Source organism: Cucumis melo, chromosome 1 (genome assembly GCF_025177605.1).
Source record: "Cucumis melo cultivar AY chromosome 1, USDA_Cmelo_AY_1.0, whole genome shotgun sequence".
In the NCBI taxonomy this organism is placed as follows: Eukaryota; Viridiplantae; Streptophyta; class Magnoliopsida; order Cucurbitales; family Cucurbitaceae; genus Cucumis; species Cucumis melo.
The window spans coordinates 25,316,620-25,331,165 of record NC_066857.1 but is presented as its reverse complement, the minus strand read 5'-3'; the positions used below and the strand labels follow the sequence as shown (position 1 = coordinate 25,331,165).

At 38.5% G+C, this 14,546-nt stretch overlaps 1 long non-coding RNA gene across 1 annotated transcript; it reads left to right on the top strand.

The window, feature by feature from the left end:
• The first annotated feature begins 9,845 nt into the window (after window positions 1-9,845).
• On the top strand, window positions 9,846-11,108 carry LOC127148198 (uncharacterized). The gene is made up of 3 exons (XR_007819008.1): window positions 9,846-9,919; window positions 10,002-10,050; window positions 10,904-11,108. It is a non-coding gene; the product is annotated as an uncharacterized LOC127148198 (long non-coding RNA).
• Window positions 11,109-14,546: the final 3,438 nt, after the last annotated feature.

Here is a 14,546-nt window from a genome sequence, read left to right as displayed (position 1 = left end):
AGAACGTCATCTGAGTATGCTTATGGGATTGAGATGTTTATTAAAAATGGGTTGAAGCATTCAAAGATGTCGAATGTCATGGCCTGTCCTTGTTTAAAGTGTGTGGATGCAAAAACTTTAGATGTCAATACAATTAGAGATCACTTGTTTTTTAACGACATCGATCAGAGTTATCAAGAATGGATTTTTCATGGTGAATCACTACCAATAATGAGAAACAATGAAAGTGTCTTTAGTAGTGTAAAAGAAGAAATTGACGAGGATGATGTTGATGACACAATTGGAATGTTTGAGGCTGCACATAATTATTTTAATAACAAGTCAGAAAATTTTGAGGAACTAGTAGATGATGCCAAGAAACCATTATATCCTAATTGTACGAATTTTACCAAAATATCTACGTTGATAAAGTTATATAATTTGAAAGCTAAATTTGGATGGAGTGATAAGAGTTTCACTGAGTTATTACAATTAATTTCTGACATCTTACCTACTCCCAACGAATGCCCTACTTCTACTTATGAAGCAAAAAAAATTTTGTGTACTCTTGGAATGAAGTACGAAAAGGTTCATGCCTGTAGGAATGTTTGTTGCGTGTTTAGGAAAGAACTGTCTGATGCAAATGTATGCCCCTCTTGTGGTATGTCAAGATGGAAGATTCCTAAAAATTCAAAGAAGGAGGTTAAGAATGTTCCAGTGAAAGTCATGTGGTATTTCTCCCCAATTCCAAGATTTGAAAGAATGTTTCGAAGCAAAGAAACATCAAAATTATTGACATGGCATGGCAGAAAAAGAGAAGTGAATGATCTATTACAACATCAAAAAGATGCATTATCATGGAAAAAATAGACAATTTATGGCCAGAGTTTGGGTCAAAACCTAGAAATCTACGTCTTGCTCTTTCCACAGATGGGGTAAATCCGCATGGAGATCTTAGCAGTAGATATAGTTGTTGGCCAGTTATGTTAGTGACATACAACTTACCTCCATGGTTGTGTATGAAGCGAAATTTTTTTATGTTGACCGCACTAATATCTGGTCCCAAACAACCAAGAAATGAAATAGATGTTTATTTAGCTCCGTTAGTTGATGATTTGAAAATACTTTGGCATGATGGGGTGGAATGTTACGATGCATATCAAGATCAATGTTTCAGGCTAAAAGCTATTTTATTATGGACCATTAATGATTTTCCTGCGTATGGTAACTTGTGTGGTTATACAGTCAAAGGATATCATGCATGTCCAATTTGTGCGGAGAAAACTTCATCAATTTATTTGCCAAAAGGAAGGAAGATGGGATATATTGGGCATCGCAAGTTTCTACCACGTCATCATCCATATAGGAAACAAAAGAAAGTTTTAAATGGTGCACAAGAATTAGAATTGGCTCCAGAACCATTGAGTGGGGAAGAAATTTTCATACAAACAAGTAAGTACAAACACTCATTTGGTAAGAGAACTATGAACGAAAAGAACAGTGAAATGAGTTCTTCAGGAACTTATTGGAAGAAAAAATCTATTTTTTTTAATTAGAATATTGGAAGTTTCTTGATGTGCGACATTGTTTAGACGTGATGCACATTGAAAAGAATGTCTGTGCAAATCTCATTGGCACATTGCTTGATATTCCCGGTAAAACCAAAGATGGAGTAAAAAGTCGATTAGATTTGGTTGAATTGAACATTAGGTCAGAGCTAGCCCCTCAAGTAGGGGAGAAAAATATCTTTTTACCCCCGGCATGTTATACATTATCTCGAGCAGAGAAGTTGAGTTTTTGTAAGACACTATATGAACTGAAAGTACCAGAAGGCTATTCATCGAACATTCAAAGTTTAGTGTCACTCACAGATTTGAAACTGTATGGACTTAAGTCGCATGACCATCACGTTCTTATGCAACAATTGCTACCTGTGGCAATTCGTGGTATTCTACCGAAACATGTAAGACTTGCAATTATTCGGTCATGCTTCTTCTTTAATGCTATATGTAAGAAGATAATTGATACATCACAATTGAAAGGAATGCAAGAAGATGTAGTTGTCACTTTATGTCTATTGGAGAAGTATTTTCCACCATCATTTTTCACTATAATGGTACACCTTGTAGTGCATCTCGTAAGAGAAATTGAGTTTTGTGGACCTGTTCATCTAAGGTGGATGTATCCTTTTGAACGATATATGAAAGTCCTAAAAACTTACGTGCGAAATAGAAATCGACCAGAAGGATGTATGGTAGAAAATTATATTGTTGAAGAGGCTATAGAGTTCTGTTCTGAATTTATTGCTGGAGTTAGTTCTATTGGACTTAACTCATCTGTAATAAAAAATAATTCAAACATGGATAGAGCATTATCAGCTTCTTCTTTTATCAGACCGAGTAAGGAGCAGTTAGATCAAGCTCATCTTTATGTCATTCAGAATGTAAATGATGTTCTACCATACGTCGAGTACGTGCTAAATCCTATCTATTCTCATTCTATATAAGTTGTTTATATAATTACTTAATAACTTATCATTTATGACAGACAACATATGGAGAGTTTGCGTAAGCTTAACTCTGATAAAGCTCGAAGTAAAAAGTGGATTCAAGAAGAGCATAATCGCTCATTCAGTCGCTGGCTGTCCACACAGGTAATCACTACAATCATACTCTTTTATGTTTGTTTTGGATCTAACTAAATCCAATATATTGTGTAGGTTGCACTTGCTCTCGAAGTACCTAAAAATTCTATCACGCCTTCTTTAAGATGGATAGCTCACGGACCTTCTCCAGATCTGGCCACTTATTCTGGTTACATAATTAATGGTTATTACTATCACACAAAAAGGCGTGATGATATTAGGAGAGTTCAAAATAGTGAAGTTAGTATAACCGCTACTACGATGCAAGTCTCTAGTTCTAAGGACAAAAACTCTATCATGTCAGATATGACGTTTTATGGTGTAATACGAGAGATATGGGAGATTGATTACCATCAATTATCTTTTATTTTATTTAAGTGTGATTGGGTTGACAATAGAAGTGGAGTCAAAGTGGACGAGCTTGGGTTTACCATCGTTGATCTCAAACGTATTGGACATAAATCAGACTCATTTATTTTAGCCACTCAAGCAAAACAAGTATTCTATGTCCAAGATTCTGCAAATCCTGAATGGTCGGTGGTTTTAACATCTCCACAAAGAACTATTGAAGAAGATTTCTTTGAAGATGAAATAGGAGATATGCTTCAAGAGTGTGGTTATGAAACCATTAAAAGGATGCCCAATGTCGATACACCTAATGAGACTGATGATACAAATTCAACTTATATTAGACATGATTGTGAGGGTAGATGGGTAGAGAAGGGTATGTCATTACTTTGCTCTATAATGTATTTATTTTTAGAGTTCGTAATATAATTGATATGCTTATGGTATCTTATTACTTTGCTTTATAATGTATTTATATTTAAAGTTCGTAATATAACTGCTATATTTATGGTATGTCATTACTTTGCTTTATAATGTATTTATGTTTAAGTTCGTAACATAATTGTTATGCTTATGTATGTTGACTTTGCTTACTAATGTATTTTCATTTTTTAGAGATTCATAGATGGAGGATAGCAGTGAGGATGAAAGAGAAATGCTTTCAGAAGGAAGAAAGAAATCATTTGTTCCATGTGGGCCAACTACTATGTCTGAGTTGGCCTTAGTGAGATATTCTGGGCAAAAGTTGCCCATTCAATTTAATGAACACGGACAACCTGTTGGAGTCACGTCTAAGAAAATACAAAGTTACATTGGTGTGTGCGTTCGAAAACAGATTCCTATCACATACAACTCTTGGAAAGAAGTTCCGAATGAGCTAAAAGATAAAATCTATGATTGTATATCGATATGAGTTCTATTATTATGTTTTTCATATAATGTAGTTTGCTTTACACTTTAAGTTTAACTAAGCTCTTTTTTTTTTTTGTGTAGATGTCGTTCGATTTACAACCCAATGCTAAACATTCTATACTTATGTCTGCATCAAGAAAGTTTCAAACGTTCAAGACCACGTTAACTCAGAAGTATATACTTCCGTCTAAGGATCAACCATCACTCTTGCAGTTTCCTCCCAAAATCTATTCTCATATAAATCAAGAAGATTGGGAATCGTTTGTGGATGCTAGACTAAGTGAAGAATGGGAGGTAAATAAGTTTAAATTTTCACTTTAATTTTGTTTTGATATCTACCTACAAACTAATACATTGTACAGGATTATAGTCGTATTCAAAGGGAAAGAAGGTCGAAATGCGTATACAATCACCACATGTCACGTAAGGGATATGCTAATCTTGCCGATGAACTAGTGAGTATTTCTAATTAAATTGAAGAATTTATCTTAATATGTTGTTAATTAAATATCTATCTTTTGTTGTAGAAAATAACGCATGATGTTTCCTATCGTTCAACTCTTTGGAAAGAAGCACGAAAAGGAAAAAATAATGATTATTTTGATGATGCTACTCGAGATTGTGCCTCTCGGATTGTAAGTATACTTATGATTACAATACATAATCTTTTGTTAACCTAACTGATGATGAATTGTTTTATACTTGTATTGTTTTATAGGATGAATTAGTTGCAACAAATAAAAATGAGGACATCTTGACTGACGCATTGGGTTCCAAGGAGCACGGTGGACGTGTAAGAGGCGTGGGTGCTTTCGTCTCTCAATCACAATATTTCAACACAGTAAAAGGGAAGGAGAAAATGTGTCATAAAGAAGAGGATGACTCGAGATGCAAAAGTGACAAGAAGAGAAGTAATCACTCGAGGTCATCCATTGGAAGTATTAATATAGATCTTGATGCCGATGAGGGCGCACCTACCAACAAAGGAGTGGAGGTAATTGACTTTGTTGTCACTTTTAGTTTTTTAACGATATAGGATCAATTTTTCTTAACTATGCTTTTAATATTTGTAAAGGGAACACCATGCCAATTGTCTATAGGATCCATTAATAATATTGTTGTAGTAGCCACGATAGTTGAGGATAACATTAGATGTCCCAATGTTAAAGCTCTAGTAGACGTGGTTACGGGAGAAAATTTGACTATACCCAATCTAGTGAAGGGAAAGATAGAGACTTTAAATCAAGCATTGGGTAACATTATAGAATGGCCTCGTCGGCTTGTTTCTACGACCAATGACAAACAAGTGTGTATCTTTTTTTACTATTTAAGTTTTGGTTTTATTTGTATATGTATTTTGAATTTAGAACCTTGGTTGTGATAGGAGCATTCAACTAGGAAGGATGTCGTATACCATTCAAATTATACTGACGTTAACGGGATTATTAAGCTTTTAAATAGACATGCTGTGAACAACATGAAGGATGTAGACATGATTCGCATCCCAATGAACGAGCTAATATTTGGAAGTGACAAATTTGTTTATTTAGCTCGTGAAGATTTGTTGCATTACTACGGCATGGTTGAAATCGGCTATATGTGTATACTAGCGTATATTACGTAAGTAGACAACTTATACTCATCTTTATCTCCAATTGTAGTTAGTTTGCTGATATTTTAACTATGGTTGCTTTTACTCAGATGTCTTTGGGATAAATGTGACTGTGCAAGGAATTTTTTTGTCATTGACCAATCAAAAATATCGTCACATATCAAAGATCGTGATCTTCAATCCAGAAATTTAGCCAACCAGCTAGAAGCAGTTAACTTAGAACAGAAAGTGCTAATTCCATATAATACCGGGTAAATAAAGAAGAGAAACACATTAATAAATTTTCATTGAGCTTAAATGTGTACTCACATTGAAGATGTTGTTTATTGTAGTTTTCATTGGATGTTGCATGTTATCGATCTTCGTGAAAATTGCGTTTATGTTTTGGACTCTCTTCGAAGTAAAGTCAATGAAGACATTCATGGAATCATAAATGTGTAAGTGTATTCACTTTATTACTTCTCATTTAACTTTCTTGTCTTCTAATGTTTCAAAATATTTAGAGGGTTGAAGACATGGCAAGCGAAACACGATCTACAACGCTATCGATCAACTCCAAAATGGAGACCTGTAAAGGTAATTTGCATTTACATGTAATTATTTTTTATGAAACATGAGATTAATTTGTTTCAATTTATATACATGCAGTGCCCTCGTCAATTGGATTCTGTAGGGTGTGGGTACTACGTGCAAAAGTACATACATGAGATTGTGCATAATTCTAGTACTTCTATTACTAACCTTGTAAGTTTCTACTTTAATTTTTTACCTATTACAATTTATGATCTAAACTCATACTTTCCATATCTTTCTCTTTGTGTGTAGTTCAATACCAAAAATGCATGGAGGCAAGAGGAGATTGATGAGATTCGAACTGAATGGGCAGCTTTTGTTAGCAGATTTGTGTAAGCTTTTAAATGTGTTTTTTGGTCGAGTTAAGTTAGTAGTTGTTTTTTGTAGTTAGGTTAGTAGTTGATTTTTGTAGTTAGGTTAGTAGTTGGTCGAGTTATGTTTTTGTAGGGATGGGCAGTCCTATAGTTTTTTGAAGGGCAGGTGGTCTCGTACTAATGTCGGTTTGTTAGATAGTTTGTACATATACTTTAGTTAGTGAAGGAACTTTCTATTGTACTGTTTAATCACGATCTTATATATTATCTTTATATTTTTTAGTTTTCACTTACAATTGTTGGTTGTTTATTTAAATATGTGATTAGGAGTTGGATAATTTTATTTGTTGTAGTACTATGTAGAAGGGTGGAAAGGTGTGCTGATATTTTAGGTGTTGGATGATCGTATTTCCTATAGTATTATATGGAAGTGTGGAAAAGTGTGCTTGTATTTTAGTGTTGGATCTTATGCATTGTAGGTGTTTATTATTGGTTTGCCATGGATGGCAGGATGTGTTGTTTGATATGTGTGATTATATATATAAGTGGATATATTGGAGGATTTGGATTAGTTGGACTTATAGTGTTGAATATAGTTGTGTTTATTGATATGTGATTATATGTAGGTGTTGGATGATGTGTATTTGTTGTAGTTCTATATGGAAGTGTATGCTGGAATTTTAGGTATTATTGTGTGCATTGCAGGTGAACTAGTTATAAGGCATTGAGTAGTAGGCATTATAGTCAGTGTGCAAGCCATTTTTTTTATTTTTTACAATATACGATGACGAACATTTTTGGACGTAATTCGACTCAAAAAATATCGGTTTTGCCGTCATAAAAACTATTATAAATACGACATTAAATGTATCTTTAACGTGGGTTTAAAAACGACATTAAATGTGTCTTTAATGTCGGTTTAAAAACGACATTAAATGTGTCTTTAATGTCGGTTCAAAAATTAAAGACTTCTTTAATGTCGGTGGAAAAACGACTTTAAAGATGTATCATAAGCGACATTAAAGAAATCTTTAATGTCGGTTTAAAAACGACATTAAAGACAGCTTTAATGTCGGTTATCAACCAACATTAAAGATGAACCGACATTAAAGACCTTCAATAACACCTTCAAAGATGTCGGTTTATAACCGACATAGAAGATCTTTAATGTCGGTTTATAACCGACATAGAGGTCTTTAATGTCGGTTATAAACCGACATTAAAGCCCAACCGATATTAAAGGCCTTTAATAACGCTTGCAAAGATGTCGGTCGCCAAGTGACATTAAAGGCCAGATTTCTTGTAGTGTACGCTTCCTTCTTGCATTAAAACACACCCTAAACCTTAATTGAGACACATCGCAGAAGACTTCGTATTCTTTTTTAGGCGCAGGTAACGTGAGAATGGGTGCTGAAGTAAGCATCCGTTTCAACTCTTATAAACTTCTTTCACAGTCATGTGACCATTCAAATTTTGTTGCCTTCTTGGTAAGTGTTGTCAAAGGGAGGACTAATTTAGTGAATCCTTCTACAAATCTCCTATAGTAACCCTCTAAGCTAAGAAAACTTCTAACTTCAAAAACCGTTTTGGGGCGTTCCCAAGTTTTGATTGCGTCCACTTTTGTTAAATCCACCGTCACTCCTTTTGAGGATACAATGTGCTCAAGAAATACTACCTAATTCAGCCATAACTCACATTTACTGAACTTCGCAAATAGCTTTTCTTCTTACAAGGTTCGTAAAACAATCTCAAATGTTCTATGTGGCTTTCCACGGTTAGAAAGTACACCAAGATGTCATCAATGAAAAACAATTGCAAACTGATCTAAGTAGTGATGAAACACCATGTTCATTAGATCCATGAAAGCTATTGGGGCATTGGTTAATCCAAAGGGCATTACTAGGAACTTATAATGCCCATAACGTGTTCTGAAGGCTGTTTTAGGCACATCTGACTCCTTAATCCTTAGTTGGTGGTATTCCAAACAAAAGTCTATCTTGGAGAATACTGAAACTCATGTCAACTAGTCGAATAGGTCATCTATTTACGGCAAATGGTACTTATTCTTTATCGTTACTTTGTTCAATTGACGATAGTTGATACAAATTTGGGCTTTAACGACATAAATTTTACATCATAAAGACTTTCAACGACACAATTTTCGCGTCACTGAAGCCACTATCAAGAAAGGCTATTTAACGACACTTTGGAAAACGTGTCATTAAATATGCTTAGATGACACCAAAATTGTGTCATTAATACCTTTACCTTGGTGCAATAAATATGTCATCATTATCTATAACTCGACACCAATATATTGTCATCAATACTGTAACGTCCCGAATTTTCGAGGTAAATTTTATCTTTTTGCAGGGATACGAATTTTTTTTGAATTTAATGTTTTGTAAATTGCTATAATAATAATATGATATTAATTATATTATTAATATTATTTTTTTTATTATTATTATAAATTATTATTGTTATTATTACAATTATTTAATATTATTATTATTATTATTATTATTTAATATTATTATTACATTATTATTAATTAATATTATTATTAATTATATTATTATTATTATTATTAAATATTATTATAATTATTATTTAATTTAATATATATATATATAAAATAATTCTTTTTTTAAAAAAACCCTAGACGCGCGCGCCGCCCCCCCCCCCCCCCCCCCCCAGTTTTTCTTCTTCCTTTCCCCGACGGCCTTCTACTTCTTCTTCACTCTCTTCTCCATCCGACAGCGACGCCACCCTTCTCGTCAATCTTCTTCTTCTTTTCCGACAGCGCCAGCTTCGCCTCCTTCGTCGCCGTCGTCGGAATCTCCCCGCTCCAGCCTTCGTCTGCCGCGACCATCCATTTCCGAACGCCCTCTCGATCTCACGCACCCGGACGCCGCCGTGCATCTTTCACTCCACCGCGTCCGCCGACGCCCTGCCACTCTCCGCCGCGTTGAAACGGAACCGGTCGTCGGACTCCTCCAAGCCGCGAAGCATTCTGTCGTCGAACGCCGAAGACCGATGTTCGTGGTCGCCCCGGTCCCAAGCTGACCCGACCCGAGACCCATTTCCAGCCGAGCCGTGAGCCACAAGCAGATCCAGCCGAGCCACGAGCCACAAGCAGATCCAGCCGAGCCGCGAGCCATAAGCAGATCAAGCCGAGCCGAGCCGAGAGCCGAGCCGAGCCGAGCCGAGCCGTAAACTGATCCAAGCCGAGCCGAGCCGCGAGCTGGCCAACCCAAGCCCCGAGCCAAGCCGAGCCGAGCCGCACACCTCCAAGCCAAGCCGAGCTCCCTGTTTACCGAGCCACCTAAGCCTTCCTTCCTCCACTCCGGGTCACGGTGAGTTCTCGGTAAGGATTGTTTTGATGATTTCCCTAATGTTGCTATATCCGATTCGAGTTGAATATTGGAATAAGATTTGGTCCTACCTTTCATTCCTTGAAGGTATTAAGGAGTTGACGTATAAGTTCTCGGGTTCCGCGGCAGGCTTGTTTGGAGATAGCTTTCCTTTCCTTGGGTAAGTCAACGGATGTCGCTTAGGACCATTTAAAATGACTTCTACTAGTGTCATCGATTAAAACCTTCGTGTTTTCGTTTAGGTGGATCCGTTGAGCGTGGACTCGATCGAGGGGCATAACCGAGTATCAGGTAAGGGTTTTCCTACTACTGGACCTCGAATCGAGGCTGGAAACGTAATAATCCACAGGGGATTACACGTTAGTAACTGTACCGAATAAGTGTATGTGTGATTGACTTTTAAGTATTGTTGCTATACTCTTGTCTGATGTAAAGGTAACGCGACCGCTAGTTGTAGCTTGTGTGCTATCGGGTGTAAGGAGTTGCTTGCGGATAGACCCCGATGCCGGATGTTCGGTATAGGGTGGTTATGTTAATGGGCTACGTTGTAGATTGGGATTTTATGTCGATGGACCCTGAAGTTTACGGTTAGGTACGTGGTAGTCATTGGTCTGGACATTGATCGTAGAGTTGGTCGGGGAAGGACGGTGAGTCCGATTTTGATTGATTAGTTGATTGGGTCTAGGGGTTACCATAATGGTGTGCGAGTTGGAAACGCGTATAGCAACTGAGGGTGTAGCTGTTTAAACCTATACTATCTGACTGATAAAGCCTATGTGGAACTGTAATATGAATGTCGTTGGGGTATGACTGTTGTAGACGGTTTAGTATGGACTGAGGGGTAACGGTTAGCTTCATCTATGGGGTAGTGTGCCTTACGGATATGTGCATCCTTCGGGAGCACTAGACTGATATGTGCACCCTTCGGGAGCACTAGACTGATATGTGCATCCTTCGGGAGCACTAGACTGATGTGTTCATCCTTCGGGAGCACTAGACTGATATGTGCATCCTTCGGGAGCACTAGACTGTTATGTAGGGTACCCCCGAATAGGAAGTTAACTGTTGTTCCCTAACGGGCCCAGTAGTGGGTCCCTTACTGGGTATGTTTATACTCACCCTTTTCTCTTCTTTAACTTTTCAGGTAAGGGCACAGCGAGGGGCAGACCGACGAGAGGCAGGAAGGATGCGTGAAGGCCATATGGACGCGTCTGGTTTTCTTATTGCTTCCGCTGATGATTTTTGTTAGAATATGTGGTTTTGTGATTTTGAGTTGATGACCTGAGTTTTTATTTGAAACTTTTGTGACTGTGATTTAAAATAGGGCCCGATACTGTTTTTTTGTAATATTTCTAACGTTTTAAGAAATCGTAACCGGTCCGTTATGAATTTTATGTTGTGTGGTCGAGTTTTGGTATTGAGTAGTGACCTCAGCTTAGTCCGGAAAGTTGGGTCATTACAAATACCCTTACGTTGACGCAAATCATGTGTCATCGTTATCTATACCTTGACACTAATATATTGTCAATAATACTCTTACATTGACGCTTTAAATTTGTCACCATTACCTATTACTCGACACGAATATATTTTCATTAATAACCTTATATAGACGCTTTAAATATGTCATCATTATCTATACCTTGACACAAATATATTGTCATTAATACCCTTACATTGACACTTTAAATGTGTCACCATAATCTGTCACTTGACACAAATATATTGTCATTAATACTATTACATTGATAATTTAAATGTGTCACCGTTATCTATCACTCGACACCAATATATTGTCATTAATACTCTTATAACGACACTTTAAGTGTGTCACCTTTCAATATAACTCAACACTAATATATTGTCATTGTAAATGTTTCGTTACAAAAAATTGTTGTCAAGAAATGTGCTTTAACAACACTGTTTTCGTTTAATAAAGGCTTATATGTCGACACATGTTTGGTGTCATTATTCTTCATTTTCGCAACACATATTTTTCTGTCATATATTTCTTCTTTAAAAAAAATTAAATATTAAATTTCAGCATTACCCACATATGTTTGGAAAGATATTTATATTGATAATAAAAAATATAACTTACATTATTGGTAAAGATTTTACAATAATCCAAAAGATAAATCTACTGTAATATTAGACGTATATGTGACCTAATCTAATCAAACTGATGCATAAATGAGAACTTGATCGATTTATTGGTCCATGGATTCTTCAACTACCTGCAAATTTAAAGAAAATAAATGTAACGACCCAACTTTCCGGACTAAGCTGAGGTCACTACTCAATACCCAAACTCGACCACGCAACATAAAATTCATAACGGACCGGTTACGATTTCTTAAAACGTTAGAAATGTTACAAAAAACAGTATCGGGCCCTATTTTAAATCACAGTCATAAAAGTTCCAAATAAAAACTCAGGTCATCAACTCAAAATCACAAAACCACATATTCTAACAAAAAAACATCAGCAGAAGCAATAAGAAAACCAGACGCGTCCATATGGCCTTCACGCATCCTTCCTGCCTATCGTCGGTATGCCCTTCGCTGTGCCCTTACCTGAAAAGTTAAAGAAGAGAAAAGGGTGAGTATAAACATACCCAGTAAGGGACCCACTACTGGTCCTGTTAGGGGACAACAGTTAACTTCCTATTCGGGGGTGCCCTACATAACAGTCTAGTGGTTCCGTAGAACGCACATATTAGTCTAGTGCTCCCGAAGGATGCACATATCAGTCTAGTGCTCCCGAAGGATGCACACATCAGTCTAGTGCTCCCGGAGGATGCACCTATCAGTCTAGTACTCCCGAAGGATGCACACATCAGTCTAGTGCTCCCGAAGGATGCACACATCAGTCTAGTGCTCCCGAAGGATGTACCTATCAGTCTAGTGCTCCCGAAGGATGCACACATCAGTCTAGTGCTCCCGAAGGATGCACATATCAGTCTAGTGCTCCCGAAGGATGCACATATCAGTCTAGTGCTCCCGAAGGATGCACATATCCGTAAGGCACACTACCCCACAGATGAAGCTAACCGTTACCCCTCAGTCCATACTAAACCGTCCACAACAGTCACACCCCAACGACATTCATATTACAGTTCCGCCATAGGCTTTGTCAGTCAGATAGTATAGGTTTAAACAACTACACCCTCAGTTGCTATACGCGTCACCAATTCGCACACCATTAGGGAAAACCCTAGACCCAATCAACTAACCAACCAAAACCGGACTCACTGTCCTTCCCCGTCCAAACTCCATGATCAACATCCAGACCAATGATTACTACATACTGAACCGTAACTTCAAGGTCCATCAATACAGAATCCCAATCTACAATTAGCAGTCACAGTACCTTTACATCAGACAAAATATAATAACAGTGCTTAACAGTCAACACACATACAGTTATTCACTACAGTCACTAACGTGTAATCCCCTGTGGATTACTACGTTTCCAGCCTCGATCTGAGGTCCAGTAGTAGGAAAACCCTTACCTGATACTCGGTTATGCCCCTCGATCGAGTCCGCGCTCAACGGATCCACCTAAACGAAAACACGAAGGTTTTAATCAATGACACTAGCAGAAGTCATTTTAAAATGGTCCTAAGCACATCTGTTGACTTACCCGAGGAAAGGAAAGCTATCTCCAATTTAACTTGCCGTGGGACCGTAAACTTGAGCGTCAACCCCTATTACCTTCAAGGAACGAAAGATAGGGCCCAGTCTTACTCTAATATTCAAACTCGACACGGTTATGGCAACACTGGGTAAATTACCAAAATGATACTTACCGAAGACTCACCGTGACTCGGAGTGGAGGAAGGAAGGCTTAGGTGGCTCAGTGAACAGGGAGCTCGGCTTGGCTTGGAGGTGATCGGCTCGGCTCGGCTCGGCTCGCGGCTTGGGGTGGCCGGCTCGCGGCTCGGCTCGGCTCGGTTCGGCTCGTTGCTCGGCTCGGCTCGGCTCGGTTCGGCTCGTTGCTCGGCTCGGCTCGGCTCGGTTCGGCTCGTTGCTCGGCTCGGCTCGGCTCGGCTCGGTCCTCGGCTCGGCTCGGCCCTCGGCTCGGCTCGGCTCAGTCCTCGGTTCGGCTCGGTCCTCGGCTCGCCTCGGCTCGGCTCGGTTTTCGGCTCGGCTCGGTTTTCGGCTCGGGTACGGCTCGCGGCTCGGTTGGGATTCACGACTCGCGGCTCACACTCGGCTCGATCTTCAGCTTGGATTCACGGCTCGGGTCGGTTTGAATGAGGGTTCTCGGGTCGGGTCGGCTTGATGGGAAAAATCCGCGACTGATGGAGGTTCGTCGTCGGTTGCTCGACGAACGACGCGGCGGATGGCGGCTTAACGTCGGCAGACGTGGTCGGATGAAGGACGCACGGCGCCGTCCGGTTATGTGAGGCCGAGAGGGATATCGGAAATGGGGCGTCGCGATGGCTGTCCGATTGCGGAGACGGAGACGACGACGGGCGACAACCCTAAAGATGAAAACGGAGATGAAGTCGGAGACGGGGATGGAGGCGGCGGCGTGAGCGGAAGAGAGATGGTGGCGACGGAGCTGAAACGAAAGAGAAAAGGAAATGGGCTGCGGCGGCGGCGTGAGGAAGAAGAAAGCGAAAATGAAAAGGGGGAGGTGTGTGTGTCGCGTTTTAGGGTTTAACTTAAAAAAATTATTATTATTATATATATATATATAACTTTTAATAATTATAATTAATAATAATAATATATAAATTATTATTATATACACATATATATATGTTAACTTTGAAAAAT